Raw genomic sequence first — 15,896 nt, 5'->3', positions numbered from 1 at the left:
AATTCATGCATCTCAATCTCAATTCTGTTTAGCTCAACTAGCATATTCTTCTAACTAAAGTTGCTTGACCAATCAATCCCTGTGGGATTCGACCTCATTCTATTGTAAGTTTTACTTGACGACAATTCGGTATACATGACGAAGGGAAATTTGTTGAGAGACAAGTTTTCATGCATCAAGTTTATGGCGCCGTTGCCGGGGATTGATTTTGAATCAACAATGATTAAGTTAGAAGATCACTAGATTGAGCGTTTTTTATTTTGTTATTCGTTTCTTTTTATTCAATCAATTTACCTTAGTTAGTTTTTAATTTCTTCCTTACCCTCTATACCCTTTCTATTTTCTGTTCTCTTTTTCTTAGTTGATCATAATTCAGCTCACTAACCCACTAACTGTTTGATAAATTACATCACTCACACTAACTATTACTCTAACAAAAATAATCTTCACTATACCTCCTGTTGTGCAATCTGTTTGTTGTATGACAGGGAGAAGAGAAGGAGTCTCAACATCCTTTGATTCAGAACCTGAAAGAACCCTTTGGAGACTAAGAAGGGAGGCAAGAGGAAAAAGGATTATTGGTGCTGAGGAAGAGGAAGAGTACTTCCAACCCAACATGGAAGAGAATTTGGAGAACAATCATGAAGAAGAGTCTCATAATCATGCCAGAGAAGGCCATGCAAACCGGGCTGGGCAAGAAAGGAGGGTCTTAGGATCCTATATCAATCCTAATCCAGGAAACTGTGGAAGCAGCATTCAGAAGCCCACCATACATGCCAATAATTTTGAGCTAAAACCTCATCACCCTGGGGCAGAATAATTGTTCATTTGGAGGAGGTGCTCAAGAAGATCCTAATCAACACTTGACCACCTTCTTGAGGATTTGTGACACAGTGAAGTCCAATGGAGTCCACCCGGATGTCTATAGGCTGCTCTTGTTCCCTTTTTCACTAAGGGACAAGGCATCCAAATGGCTTGAATCCTTCCCAGAGGAAAGCTTAACTAATTGGGAAGAAGTGGTGAACAAGTTTTTAGCAAGATTTTATCCTCCTCAAAGGATCAATAGGCTAAGAACTGAGGTGCAGACTTTTAGACAACAAGATGGCGAGACACTTTATGAAGCATGGGAGAGATTCAAAGACTTGACAAGGAGATGCCCACCAGAGATGTTTAATGAGTGGGTTCAACTTCATATCTTCTATGAAGGTCGTTCCTATGAGTCAAAGAAGATTGTGGATCATTCATCAGGACGCTCTTTAAACAAGAAGAAAACCATTGAAGAAGCCATAGATGTCATTGAAGCAGTTGCTGAGAATGACTACTTCTATGCCTCCAAAAGAAGCAACACTAGAGGAGTAATGGAGCTTGATGAGCGGATAATTTATACGCTTTTTGGCATTATTTTTAGTATGTTTTTAGTATGTTTTAGTTAGTTTTTATTATATTTTTATTAGTTTTTAGTTAAAATTCACTTTTCTGGACTTTACTATGAGTTTGTGTGTTTTTCTGTGATTTCAGGTATTTTCTGGCTGAAATTGAGGGACCTGAGCAAAAATCTGATTCAGAGGCTGAAAAGGACTGCAGATGCTGTTGGATTCTGACCTCCCTGCACTCGAAGTGGATTTTCTGGAGTTACACAAACCCAATTGGCGCGCTTTCAACTGCGTTAGAAAGTAGACATCCTGGGCTTTCCAGCAATATATAATAGTTCATACTTTGCACGAGATTTCATGGCCCAAACCGGCGTTCCAAATCAGCTCAAGACTGCCCGGCGTTAAGCGCCGGAACTGGCACAAGAATGGAAGTTAAACGCCCAAACTGGCACAAAAGCTGGCGTTTAACTCCAAGAAGAGCCTCTACACGAAAATGCTTCAATGCTCAGCCCAAGCACACACCAAGTGGGCCCGGAAGTAGATTTTTATGTAATTTACTCATCTTTGTAAACCCTAAGCTACTAGTTCTCTACAAATAGGACCTTTTGCTATTGTATTTTCATCTTTTGATCACTTTAGATCCTTAGATCATCTTTGGATGTCTAGTTCTTAGATTATTGGGGGCTGGCCTCTTCGCCATGCCTAGACCTTGTTCTTATGTATTTTCAACGGTGGAGTTTCTACACACCATAAATTAAGGTGTGGAGCTCTGCTGTACCTCAAGTATCAATGCAATTACTATTGTTCTTCTATTCAATTCAGCTTATTCTTATTCTAAGATATCACTTGTTCCTCAACTTGATGAATGTGATGATCCATGACACTCATCATCATTCTCACCTATGAACGTGTGCCTGACAACCACCTCCGTTCTACCTTAGATTGAGTGGATATCTCTTGGGTTCCTTAATCAGAATCTTCGTGGTATAAGCTAGAATTGATGGCGGCATTCAAGAGAATCTGGAAGGTCTAAACCTTGTCTGTGGTATTCTGAGTAGGATTCAAGGATTGAATGACTGTGACGAGCTTCAAACTCGCGATTGTGGGGCGTTAGTGACAGACGCAAAAGAATCACTGGATTCTATTCCGACATGATCGAGAACCGACAGCTGAATAGTCGTGCTGTGACAGAGCGCGTTGAACATTTTCACTGAGAGGACGGGACTGTAGCCATTGACAACGGTGATGCCCAACATACAGCTTGCCATGGAAATGAGTAAGAAGGATTGGATGAAGACAGTAGGAAAGCAGAGAGACGGAAGGGACAAAGCATCTCCATACGCTTATCGGAAATTCTCACCAATGAATTGCATAAGTATCTCTATCTTTATTTTATGCTTTATTCATAAATCATCAATAACCATTTGAATCTGCCTGACTGAGATTTACAAGATGACCATAGCTTGCTTCATACCAACAATCTCCGTGGGATCGACCCTTACTCGCGTAAGGTTTATTACTTGGATGACCCAGTGCACTTGCTGGTTAGTTGTGCGAAGTTGTGATAAAGAGTTGAGATTGCAATTGAGCGTACCATGTTGATGGCGCCATTGATGATCACAATTTCGTGCACCAAGTTTTTGGCACCGTTGCCGGGAATTGTTTGAGTTTGGACAACTGACGGTTCATCTTGTTGCTTAGATTAGGTATTTTTCAGAATTTTTAAGAATGAATTCTAGTGTTTCAAGGTGATGTTCTTATCATCACCAAAGCTGATTGATTCTCATCAATTTAGCTCTTGAATGCAATGTCCTGCTGAAGCTTGGGTAGCCATGTCTAATTCCTTTAGACTAAAGCTTTAGACTAACATTGCATGATTCCTGGAATTCTTATTAAAAATTTTGAATCTCTTTATTTTCTTCTCCATATAATTTTCGAAAAATCCAAAAAAATTACAAAATCATAAAAAAAAAACCAAAAAATTTCTTGTTTGAGTCTAGTGTCTCATTTTAAGTTTGGTGTCAATTGCATGTTTCTAATCTTCTTGCATTTTTCAAACTCATTCATGTGTCTTCATTGATCTTCAAGTTGTTCTTGATGATTTACTTGCTCTGATCTTTAAATTCTCTTGTTTTGTGTGTTTTGTTGTTTCTCATATGCATTCTCAATTTGTTAGTGTCAGTAGTATACAAACTTCTAAGTTTGGTGTCTTGCATGCATTGTTTATTTGATTTTAGTTGCATTTTGATTTTTCCTCATCATTAAAAATCCAAACAAATTTTTAATTTGTGTCTTTTCAAGTCAATAATGCAGAGAATTGAAGATTCAGAACATACAGCAGAGGAATTACACAGAAAAAGCTGGGCGTTCAAAACGCCCAGTGAAGAAGGAAAATTGGCGTTTAAACGCCAGCCAGGGCACCTGGCTGGGCGTTTAACGCCCAAAAGGGTAGCATTTTGGGCGTTAAACGCCATAATGTACACCATTCTGGGCGTTTAACGCCAGGATGGCACAAGAGGGAAGATTTTATTTTCAATTCAAATTTTTTTTCAAGTTTCCATAATTTTTTAAAATCAATTCTTTTTCAAATTATATCTTTTCAATCATATATTTTCAAAATCAATTTCTTTCCATTTTCAAAAATACTTGCTAACAATTAATGATTTGATTCAACATTTCAAGTATGTTGCCTTTTCTGTTGAGAAAGGTCTAATGTTTGAATCATATCTTTTCTTGTTAGCCAAGTCATTAATTTTAAAAATCAAATCTTTTTAAATTGTTTTTCAATTATATCTTTTTAAAACTATATCTTTTCAATCATATCTTCTTAATCACATCTTTTTCAAAATAGTTTTCAATCATGTCTTTTTGTTTTCTGATTTCAAAATCTTTTTCAAAAATCACTTAATTTCTTTCCCACTCTTAGTTTTCGAAAATCATCAATCAATTATCAAAATTCTTTTTCAAAATCTTTTAACTTATTTTCGAAAATTCTTCCCTTCTTCTCACATCCTAATTCTTCTACCTCCTCCTTCTATTCCTCTAACACATCAAGGAATCTCTATACTGTGACATAGAGGATTCCATATTTTCTTGTTCTCTTCTCTTTCATATGAGCAGGAGCAAAGACAAAAGCATTCTTGTTGAGGCTGACCCTGAACCTGAAAGGACCTTGAAGCGAAAGCTAAGAGAAGCTAAAGCACAACTCTCTATAGAGGACCTAACAGAATTCTTCAAAGAAGAAGACATGGCAGCCGAAAACAACAACAATGCCAACAATGCAAGGAAGGTGCTGGGTGACTTTACTGCACCTACTCCCGCCTTCTATGGGAGAAACATCTCTATCCCTGCCATTGGAGCAAACAACTTTGAGCTTAAGCCTCAATTAGTTTCTCTAATGCAACAGAATTGCAAGTTTCATGGACTTCCATTGGAAGATCCTCATCAGTTTTTAGCTGAATTCTTGCAAATCTGTGACACTGTCAAGACCAATGGGGTTGACCCTGAGGTCTACAGACTTATGCTATTCCCTTTTGCTGTAAGAGACAGAGCTAGAATATGGTTGGACTCACAACCTAAAGAAAGCCTGAACTCTTGGGAAAAGCTAGTCAATGCCTTCTTGGCAAAGTTCTTTCCACCTCCAAAATTGAGTAAGCTTAGAGTGGAAGTCCAAACCTTCAGACAGAAGGAAGGTGAATCCCTCTATGAAGCTTGGGAAAGATACAAACAATTGATCAGAAAGTGTCCTTCTGACATGCTTTCTGAATGGAGCATCATAGGTATCTTCTATGATGGTCTGTCTGAACTATCCAAGATGTCATTAGATAGCTCTGCTGGAGGATCTCTTCATCTAAAGAAGATGCCTGTAGAAGCTCAAGAACTCATTGAAATGGTTGCAAATAACCAATTCATGTACACTTCTGAAAGGAATCCTGTGAACAATGGGACGAATCAGAAGAAAGGAGTTCTTGAGATTGATACTCTGAATGCCATATTGGCTCAGAACAAAATATTGACTCAGCAAGTCAATATTATTTCTCAAAGTCTGTCTGGAACGTAAGCTGCACCAGGCAGTACTAAGGACGCTTCATCTGAAGAAGAAGCTTATGATCCTGAGAACCCTTCAATGGAAGAGGTGAATTACATGGGAGAACCCTATGGAAACACCTATAATCCTTCATGGAGAAATAATCCAAATCTCTCATGGAAGGATCAACAGAGACCTCAACAAGGTTTCAACAACAATAATGGTGGAAGAAATAGGTTTAGCAACAGCAAGCCTTTTCCATCATCTTTTCAGCAACAGACAGAGAATTTTAAGCAGAACTCCTCTGACTTAGCAACTATAGTCTCTGATCTAATCAAAACCACTCAAAGTTTCATAACTGAAACAAGATCTTCCATTAGAAACTTGGAGGCACAAGTGGGTCAGCTGAGTAAGAAAGTTACTGAACTCCCTCCTAGTACTCTTCCAAGCAATACAGAAGAGAATCCAAAAGGAGAGCGCAAGGCCATCAACATGGCCGAATTTGGAGAGGAGGAAGAGGCAGTGAGCGCCACTGAGGAAGACCTCAATGGACGTCCACTGGCCTCCAATGAGTTCCCTAATGAGGAACCATGGGAATCTGAGGCTCACACTGAGACCATAGAGATTCTATTGGATTTACTTCTGCCATTCATGAGCTCTGATGAGTATTCTTCCTCTGAAGAAGATAAAGATGTCACTGAAGAGCAAGTTGCTAAGTACCTTAGAGCAATCATGAAGCTAAATGACAAGTTATTTGGTAATGAGACTTGGGAGGATGAAACCCCTTTGCTCACCAAAGAACTGGCTGACTTGTCTAGGCAGAAATTACCTCAAAAGAAGCTTATGGACTTGTAGAGGATGTTCTGGTAAAAGTTGAAAACCATTACATCCCTGCTGATTTCATAGTCCTAGAGACTGGGAAGTGCATGGATGAATCCATCATCCTTGGCAGAACCTTCCTAGCCACAAAAAAGGTTGTGATTAATGTTGATAGAGGAGAATTGATCATTCAAGTGAATGAAGAATCCTTTGTGTTTAAGGCTCAAGGATATCCCTCTGTAACCTTGGAGAGGAAGCATGAAGAGCTTCTCTCAAAACAGAATCAAACAGAGCCCCCACAGTCAAACTCTAAGTTTGGTGTTGGGAGGCCTCAACCAACTTCTAAGTTTGGTGTCGAACCCCCACATTCAAACTCTAAGTTTGGTGTTGGGAGGTTCCAATTTTTATTTGAGTATCTGTGAGGCTCCATGAGAGCCCACTGTCAAGCTACTGACATTAAAGAAGCACTTGTTGGGAGGCAACCCAATGTTATATTTATCTATATTTCCTTTGTTATTTTATGTTTTCTGTAGGTTTATGATCATGGGAAGTCACAAAATAAATTGAAAAAGCAAAAACAGCATGAAAAATAGAAAGAAAAACAGCACACCTTGGAGGAAAAACTTGCTGGCGTTTAAACGCCAGTAAGGGCAGCAAATGGGCGTTTAACGCCCAGTCTGGCACCATTCTGGGTGTTTAACGCCAGAAAGCGGCACCAGATTGGCGTTAAACGCCAGGAAAGGGCAAGAAGCTGGCGTTAAACGCCAGAAATGGGCACCAGCCCGGCGTTTAACGCCAGAGTTGGCATAAAGAGCATTTTTGCTCACCATTTGGTGCAGGGATGAATTTTCCTTGACACCTCAGGATCTGTGGACCCCACAGGATCCCCACCTACCCCTCTCTCCACCCCTATATAAACCCATCTTCACTCCTTCATTTTCACACAACCAAAACACTACTTCTCCCCCTTGGCCGAACCACAAAGCCACCTCCATCTCCTCTATTTCTTCTTCTTCTACTCTCTTTTTTCTTCTTTTGCTCGAGGACGAGCAAACCTTCTAAGTTTGGTGTGGTAAAAGCATTGCTTTTTATTTTTCCATAACCATTTATGGCATCTAAGGCCGGAGAAACCTCTAGAAAGAGGAAAGGGAAGGAAAAAGCTTCCACCTCCGAGTCATGGGAGATGGAGAGATTCATCTCAAGGGTGCATCAAGACCATTTCTATGAAGTTATGGCCAAGAAGAAGGTGATCCCCGAGGTACCTTTCAAACTCAAAAAGAGTGAATATCCGGAGATCCGACATGAGATCCAAAGAAGAGGTTGGGAAGTTCTTACCAACCCCATTTAACAAGTCGGAATCTTAATGGTTCAAGAGTTCTATGCCAATGCATGGATCACCAAGAACCATGATCAAAGTGTGAACCCGGACCCAAAGAATTGGCTTACAATGGTTCAGAGGAAATGCTTGGATTTTAGTCCGGAAAATGTAAGGTTGGCATTCAACTTCCCATGATGCAAGGAAATGAACACCCTTACACTAGAAGGGTCAACTTTGATCAAAAGTTGGACCAAGTCCTCATAGACATTTGTGAAGAGGGTGCTCAATGGAAGAGAGATTCAAGAGGGAAGCCGGTTCAACCGAGAAGGCATGACCTCAAGCCCATGGCTAGAGGATGGTTGGAGTTTATCCAACGCTCAATCATTCCCACTAGCAACCGATCCGAAGTTACTATAGACCGGGCTATCATGATTCATAGCATCATGATTGGAGAGGAAGTAGAAGTTTTTGAGGTTATATCCCAAGAACTTTATAAGGTGGCGGACAAGTCCTCTACCTTGGCAAGCTTATCACTAAGAAGAGGATGGAGCAAACAAGAGATCCCACTCACCAAGAAATCCTTGAGATACCTCAAGGGATGCACTTTCCTCCACAAAACTATTGGGAGCAAATCAACACCGTCCTAGGAGAATTGAGTTCCAACATGGGACAACTAAGGGTGGAACACCAAGAACATTCCATTCTCCTCCATGAAATTAGAGAAGATCAAAGAGTCATGAGAGAGGAGCAACAAAGGCAAGGAAGAGACATTGAGGAGCTCAAGCACTCCATAAGATCTTCAAGAGGAAGAACAAGCCGCCATCACTAAGGTGGACCCGTTCTTTAATCTCCTTGTTCTTTAATTTCCTATTTTTCGAAATTTTCATGCTTATGATTATCCATGTTTGTGTCTTATGATCATTAGTGACTTAGTGTCTATGCCTTAAAGCTATGAATGTCCTATGAATCCATCGCCTTTCTTAAATAAAAAATGTTCTTAATTGAAAAAGAGAATAATTGCATGAATTTCAGATTTTATAACAGATTAATTATTTTGGTGTGGTGGCAATACTTTGACTTCTGAATGTATGCTTGAACAGTACATATGTCTTTTGAATTTGTTGTTCATGAATGTTGGCTCTTGAAAGAATGATGAAAAAGGAAACATGTTACTGAGGATCTGAAAAATCATAAAAATGATTCTTGAAGCAAGAAAAAGCATTGAATTAAAAAAAAACGAAAAAAGGGGAAAGGAAAAATAAAAAAATAAAGTTGTGATCCAAGGCAAAAAGAGTGTGCTTAAGAACCTTGGACACCTCTAATTGGGGACTCTAGCAAAGCTGAGTCACAATCTGAAAAGGTTCACCCAGTTATGTGTCTGTGGCATGTATGTATCCGGTGGTAATACTGGAAGACAGAGTGCTTTGGGCCACGGCCAAGACTCATAAAGTAGCTATGTTCAAGAATCATCATACTTAACTAGGAGAATCAATAACACTATCTGGATTCTGAGTTCCTATAGAAGCCCATCATTCTGAATTTCAAAGGATAAAGTGAGATGCCAAAACTGTTCAGAGGCAAAAAGCTAAAAGCCCCGCTCATCTAATTAATAATGATCTTCATAGATGTTTTTGGAATTCATTGCATATTATCTTCTTTTTATCTTATTTGATTTTCAGTTGCTTGGGGACAAGCAACAATTTAAGTTTGGTGTTGTGATGATCGGATAATTTATACGCTTTTTGGCAGTGTTTTTAGTATGTTTTTAGTATGTTTTAGTTAGTTTTTATTATATTTTTATTAGTTTTAAGTTAAAATTCACTTTTCTAGACTTTACTATGAGTTTGTGTGTTTTTCTGTGATTTCAGGTATTTTCTGGCTGAAATTGAGGGACCTGAGCAAAAATCTGATTCAGAGGCTGAAAAGGACTGCAGATCCTGTTGGATTCTGACCTCCCTGCACGCAGAGTGGATTTTCTGGAGCTACAGAAGCCCAATTTGCGCGTTCTCAATTGCGTTGGAAAGTAGACATCCTGGGCTTTCCAGAAATATATAATAGTTTATACTTTTCTCGAGATTTGATGGCCCAAACTGGCGTTCTAAATCAGGTCAAGACTGCCCGGTGTTAAACGCCGGAACTGGCACAAGAATGGGAGTTAAACGCCCAAACTGGCACAAAAGCTGGCGTTTAACTCCAAGACGAGACTCTACACGAAAATGCTTCAATGCTCAGCCCAAGCACACACCAAGTGGGTCCGGAATTGGATTTTTATGGAATTTACTCATCTTTGTAAACCCTAAGCTACTAGTTCTCTACAAATAGGACCTTTTGCTATTGTGTTTTCATCTTTTGATCACTTTAGATCCTTAGATCATCTTTGGACGTCTAGTTCTTAGATTATTGGGGGCTGGCCTCTCGGCCATGCCTAGACCTTGTTCTTATGTATTTTCAACGGTGGAGTTTCTACACACCATAGATTAAGGTGTGGAGCTCTGCTGTACCTCGAGTATCAATGCAATTACTGTTGTTCTTCTATTCAATTCAGCTTATTCTTATTCTAAGATATCACTTCTTCCTCAACTTGATGAATGTGATGATCCGTGACAATCATCATCATTCTCACCTATGAACGTGTGCCTGACAACCACCTTCGTTCTACCTTAGATTGAGTGGATATCTCTTGGGTTCCTTAATCAGAATCTTCGTGGTATAAGCTAGAATTGATGGCGGCATTCATGAGAATCTGGAAGGTCTAAACCTTGTCTGTGGTATTCTAAGTAAGATTCAAGGATTGAATGACTATGACGAGCTTCAAACTCGCGATTGTGGGGCGTTAGTGACAGACGCAAAAGAATCACTGGATTCTATTCCGACATGATCGAGAACCGACAGCTGAATAGTCGTGCTGTGACAGAGCGCGTTGAATATTTTCACTGAGAGGACGGGACTATAGCCATTGACAACGGTGATGCCCAACATACAGCTTGCCATGGAAAGGAGTAGGAAGGATTGGATGAAGACAGTAGGAAAGCAGAGAGACGGAAGGGACAAAGCATCTCCATACGCTTATCTGAAATTCTCACCAATGAATTGCATAAGTATCTCTATCTTTATTTTATGCTTTATTCATAAATCATCTATAACCATTTGAATCTGCCTGACTGAGATTTACAAGATGACCATAGCTTGCTTCATACCAACAATTTTCGTGGGATCGACCCTTACTCGCGTAAGGTTTATTACTTGGACGACCCAGTGCACTTGCTGGTTAGTTGTGCGAAGTTGTTATAAAGAGTTGAGATTGCAATTGAGCGTACCATGTTGATGGCGCCATTGATGATCACAATTTTGTGCACCAGAGCTGAACCACATGGATGCACTGTTAGCCCAAAACAAGATGATCACCAAGCAGCTAGCAGATCTTACCAAGAAGGTGGAAGAGAACCAAGTTGCAGCAGCCATCACCTCATCACCAACTCAAGAAGGAGTAAACATAGGAGAAGAAGGTGACTGGGAGCAAGCCAACTATGTGGAAAACTCACCTAGACAAGTCCATGATCCATACTCCAAAACTTACAACTCTGGATGGAGGAATCACCCCAACTTTGGATGGGGAAATCAACAAGACCAAGGGCAAGATCAGAGACGCCACAACTTCAACTCTAACAACAATGCTACTCATCAAAACACCTCACAGAGATATTACTAACATCCATCTAACCAACCTTCTCAACCACCTAATCTCAACCCACCATCATTAACAGATGATAGGCTTTCTAAGATTGAAGCTCTACTTGAAAACATATGCAAAGAAATTCAAGATAGTAAAGCCTTCCGGGAAGAAGTGCAATCCAACATGCAGAATCAAGATGCTGCCATCAAGAAACTGGAAACACAGGTTGGATTCTTATTCAAGCAAGTTCCTGGACACAACAATTGCAGCAATATTAACTCAATGCCAAAGGAGGAATGTCAAGCCATCACCCTCAGAGGTGGAAAGGAACTGAAGGAGACCCACAAGCAATCACCAGAGGAGAAACCGGGTGAAGAAAACAAGGGACATGAGGAGGCTCAACCCTCAACCCCTAAGCCACACCAAGAAGGAGAAGCGCCCAGGTCATGTCCCCCAAAAGCTCCATACCCCCAATGATTACAATTAAAGAAGAAGGGGGAGGACAACCAATTCTCAAGATTCCTAGAAATCTTCAAGAAATTACAAATAAACATACCCTTTGCTGAGGCAATAGAGCAAATGCCACTCTATGCCAAGTTCTTGAAGGAGTTGATGACCAAAAAGAGAAGCTGGAAGAATAATGAGACTGTAGTACTCACAGAGGAATGCAGTGCCATCATCCAACACAAATTGCCCCAGAAATTGAAGGACCCTGGAAGCTTCCAAATCCCTTGTATCATTAGGGAAACCACTGTAGAAAAGGTTTTATGTGATCTAGGAGCCAGCATAAATCTAATGTCTCTAGCAATGATGAAAGAAATGAAGATTGAGGAAGCTAAACCAACAAGAATGGCATTACAACTGGCAGACAAATCATTCAAGTTTCCCCATGGGATAGTAGAAGATTTGTTAGTGAATGTAGGGGATTTCTTCTTTCCAGCAGATTTTGTGGTATTAGACATGGAGGAAGCAGCTAATACTTCTATCATTCTGGGAAGGCCATTCTTGGCCACTGTCGGAGCCCTTATTGATGTCCAAAAGGGTGAACTTGTCCTTAGACTACATGATGAGAAATTGACATTCAATGTGTTTAAGGCCATGAGCTACCCATACAACTCATTGGGAGAATGCATGAGGTTGGATTCCGTAGAGGCTTTGATACAAGAAACGCTCGAAGAAGAATTTGAAGCATCAACAGAAAAGGAATTAGCAGCAAGCAAAGAAGCTGCAGCTGCTGAAACACATGTTCAAGGGATACTAGAAGAAAAGGAGGGAACAAAAGAAGTACCCAAACTGGAGGTTAAAACACTGCCAACCACTCTCAAGTATGCTTACTTGGGAGAGAACAAAAGTTATCCAGTGATCATAAATTTAGCCCTCAGCCAAGAACAGGAAGAAGAGTTGCTTCAAGTCTTACAAAAACATAAGGATGCCATAGGATGGACACTTGCTGACTTGAAAGGAATCAGTTCAGCCATATGCATGCATAAGATACTCCTGGAAGAAGGTGCCAAACCTTCCATTCAGCCTCAAAGAAGGTTAAATCCAGCAATGAAAGAAATGGTACATCAAGAAGTTATGAAGTTGTGGCAGGGAGGAGTAATCTATCCAATTTCAGATAGCCAGTGGGTCAGTCCAGTTCAAGTAGTTCCCAAGAAAGGAGGAATTACTGTGGTACCTGATGAGCGGATATTTTATACGCTTTTTGGGGGTAATTTCATGTAGATTTTAGCATGTTTTAATTAGTTTTTTGTTAAATATTATTAGTTTTTAGGCAAAAATCATATTTCTGGACTTTACTATGAGTTTGTGTGTTTTTATGTGATTTTAGGTATTTTCTGGCTAAAATTGAGGGAGCTGAGCAAAGATCTGAGTTAGGCTGAAAAAAGGACTGCTGATGCTGTTGGATTCTGACCTCCCTGCACTCGAAATGAATTTTCTGGAGCTACACGAGTCCAATTGGCGCGCTCTCAACGGCGTTGGAAAGTAGACATCCAGGGCTTTCCAGCAATATATAATAGTCCATACTTTGCGCGAAGATAGACGATGTAAACTGGCGTCCAACGCCAGTATCATGCTGCTGTCTGGCGTCCAGCGCCAGAAACAGGTTACAAGCTGGAGTTCAACGCCAGAAACAGGTTACAACCTGGCGTTGAACGCCCAAAACAGCCCCAGGCACATGAGAAGCTTAAGTCTCAGCCCCAGCACACACCAAGTGGGCCCCAGAAGTGGATTTCTGCACTATCTATCATAGTTTACTCATTTTCTGTAAACCTAGGTTACTAGTTTACTATTTAAAGATCTTTTAGAGATTTACTTTACACCGGATGACATTTTCAGATCTGAATTTCATACATTTTGACGGCATGAGTCTCTAAACTCCATTGTTGGGGGTGAGGAGCTCTGCAGCGTCTCAATGAATTAATGCAATTGTTTCTATTTCATTCAAACGTGTGTGTGTTCCTATCTAAGATGTTCATTCGCGCTTAATTGTGAAAGAGGTGATGATCCGTGACACTCATCACCTTCCTCAATCCATGAACGTGTGCCTGACAAACACCTCCGTTCTACATCAGATTGAATGAGTATCTCTTAGCTTCCTTAATCAGAATCTTCGTGGTATAAGTTAGAACTGATGGCGGCCATTCTTGAGAATCCGGAAAGTCTAAACCTTGTCTGTGGTATTCCGAGTAGGATTCAAGGAATGAATGGCTGTGACGAGATTCAAACTCGCGATTGCTGGGCGTGATGACAAACGCAAAAGGATCAATGGATCCTATTCCAACATGATCGAGAACCAACAGCTGATTAGCCGTGCTGTGACAGAGCATCTGGACCATTTTCACTGAGAGGATGGGAAGTAGCCACTGACAATGGTGACACCCTACATACAGCTTGCCATGGATGGAACTTTACAAACAATTGAGTTGAATATTACATTGCAGAAATTCAGAGGACAAAGCATCTCCAAAACTCTAACATATTCTCTATTAATAAAGTAACGATTCCTTACTCCAAATACTTTTACTTCTTACAATTAAATCCAAATAACCTTATTGGCATCCTGACTAAGATTAATAAAATAAACATAGCTTGCTTCAAACCAATAATCTCCGTGGGATTGACCCTTACTCACGTAAGGTATTACTTGGACGACCCAGTGCACTTGCTGGTTAGTTGTACGGATTGCAAATTCGTGCACCAAGTTTTTGGCGCCGTTGCCGGGGATTATTCGAGTTTGAACAACTAAAGGTTTATTTTGTTGCTGAGATTAGGAAGAATTTATCCTTTTTTTCACTAGAATTGCATTTTTTATTATCCCTTAATTTTTCAAAAATATTATTTTTCTTTATCAATTTTTAATTTTTTTCGTGAGTTTAGTGTCTTGTTCTAAGTTTGGTGTTAATTGCATATTTTATATTTTTCTCTAAATTTTCGAACTTGTGTTCTTTGTTCTTCATTGATCTTCAAGTTGTTCTTGTTTATTTTTCTTGTTTGATCTTGAGTTTTTCTTGTTTTGTGTCTTTTCTTGTTTTTCTTGTGCTTTTTCAAAATATCAACTTTCAAAAATTATACTTTTATCCATAAAAATAATACATCTTTAAAATACATTACATTTTTAGCTCAGTTGGTTATAGTGTTGGCTTATGTTCTTGGCAATTGGGCATCTTCTTTTTAAAATCTTTTTTTTTAAATAATTTTTCTTAATTTAATCTTGTGCCAAACTTTAAGTTTGGTGTTTTCTTATTGATCTTTCTTTAATTTTCGAAAATTTACCTTGGTTTTCTAAAAATTTTAAGTTTGGTGTTCTTTCTTTTGTTCTTGGTGTTCTTGTGAATCTTCAAGGTGTTCTTGAGTCTTTCTTGTGTTTTGATCTTAAAATTTTTATGTTTGGTGTTCCTTGGTGTTTTCCCTCCAAAATTTTCGAAAATAAGGAGCATTAGATCTAAAAATTTTAAGTCTTGTGTCTTTTATGTGTTTTTCTCTTTCATCATAAAATTCAAAATTCAAAAAAAAAATCTTTTCTAACTAATTTTAAACAATAATTTCGAAATTTTTATATAAAAATTTCAGATTTCAATTTCAAAATTTTTCGAAAATCTTCACAAAATATTTTCAATTTTTTTATTTTATTCCGTTTTTATTTATTCCATTTTTATTTTATTTTTATAAAATAAATAATATCAACATACATACCATCTCCTTTATTCCATCATGGAACTAAGTGGAAATGAACAGTCCAGGAGGACTCTGGGGTCATATGCTAACCCCACTACTGCTTCATATGGGAGTAGTATCTGTATACCCTCCATTGGAGTTAGTAGCTTTGAGTTGAATCTTCAGCTCATTATCATGGTGCAGCAAAGCTGCCAGTATTCCGGTCTTCCACAGGAAGAACCTACAGAGTTTCTGGCACAATTTTTGCAAATTGCTGACACAGTACATGATAAGGAAATAGATTAGGATGTCTACAGATTACTACTGTTTCCATTTGCTGTAAAAGATCAAGCTAAGAGGTGGTTAAATAACCAACCTAAGAACATCATAAAAACATGGAAATAGCTGTCAGAAAAATTCCTGAATCACTATTTCCCTCCAAAATGGATGACACAGCTAAGGCTAAGCATCCAAGGCTTCAAACAAGGAGATAATGAATCCCTTTATGATGCCTGGGAGAGATACAGA

At 39.2% G+C, this 15,896-nt stretch overlaps 2 non-coding genes across 2 annotated transcripts; both read right to left on the bottom strand.

Moving 5' to 3' along the window:
* Positions 1–1,064: 1,064 nt before the first annotated feature.
* LOC112711836 (small nucleolar RNA R71) lies at positions 1,065–1,172 on the bottom strand. Its single transcript, XR_003157609.1, has one exon. It is a non-coding gene; the product is annotated as a small nucleolar RNA R71 (small nucleolar RNA).
* Positions 1,173–5,025: 3,853 nt separating this feature from the next.
* LOC112711661 (small nucleolar RNA R71) lies at positions 5,026–5,133 on the bottom strand. Its single transcript, XR_003157566.1, has one exon. It is a non-coding gene; the product is annotated as a small nucleolar RNA R71 (small nucleolar RNA).
* Between the last annotated feature and the right edge of the window lie 10,763 nt (positions 5,134–15,896).

Source organism: Arachis hypogaea, chromosome 1 (genome assembly GCF_003086295.3).
Source record: "Arachis hypogaea cultivar Tifrunner chromosome 1, arahy.Tifrunner.gnm2.J5K5, whole genome shotgun sequence".
In the NCBI taxonomy this organism is placed as follows: Eukaryota; Viridiplantae; Streptophyta; class Magnoliopsida; order Fabales; family Fabaceae; genus Arachis; species Arachis hypogaea.
The sequence above is the reverse complement of the archived record's forward strand: the minus strand, read 5'-3'. Positions and strand labels throughout refer to the sequence as shown.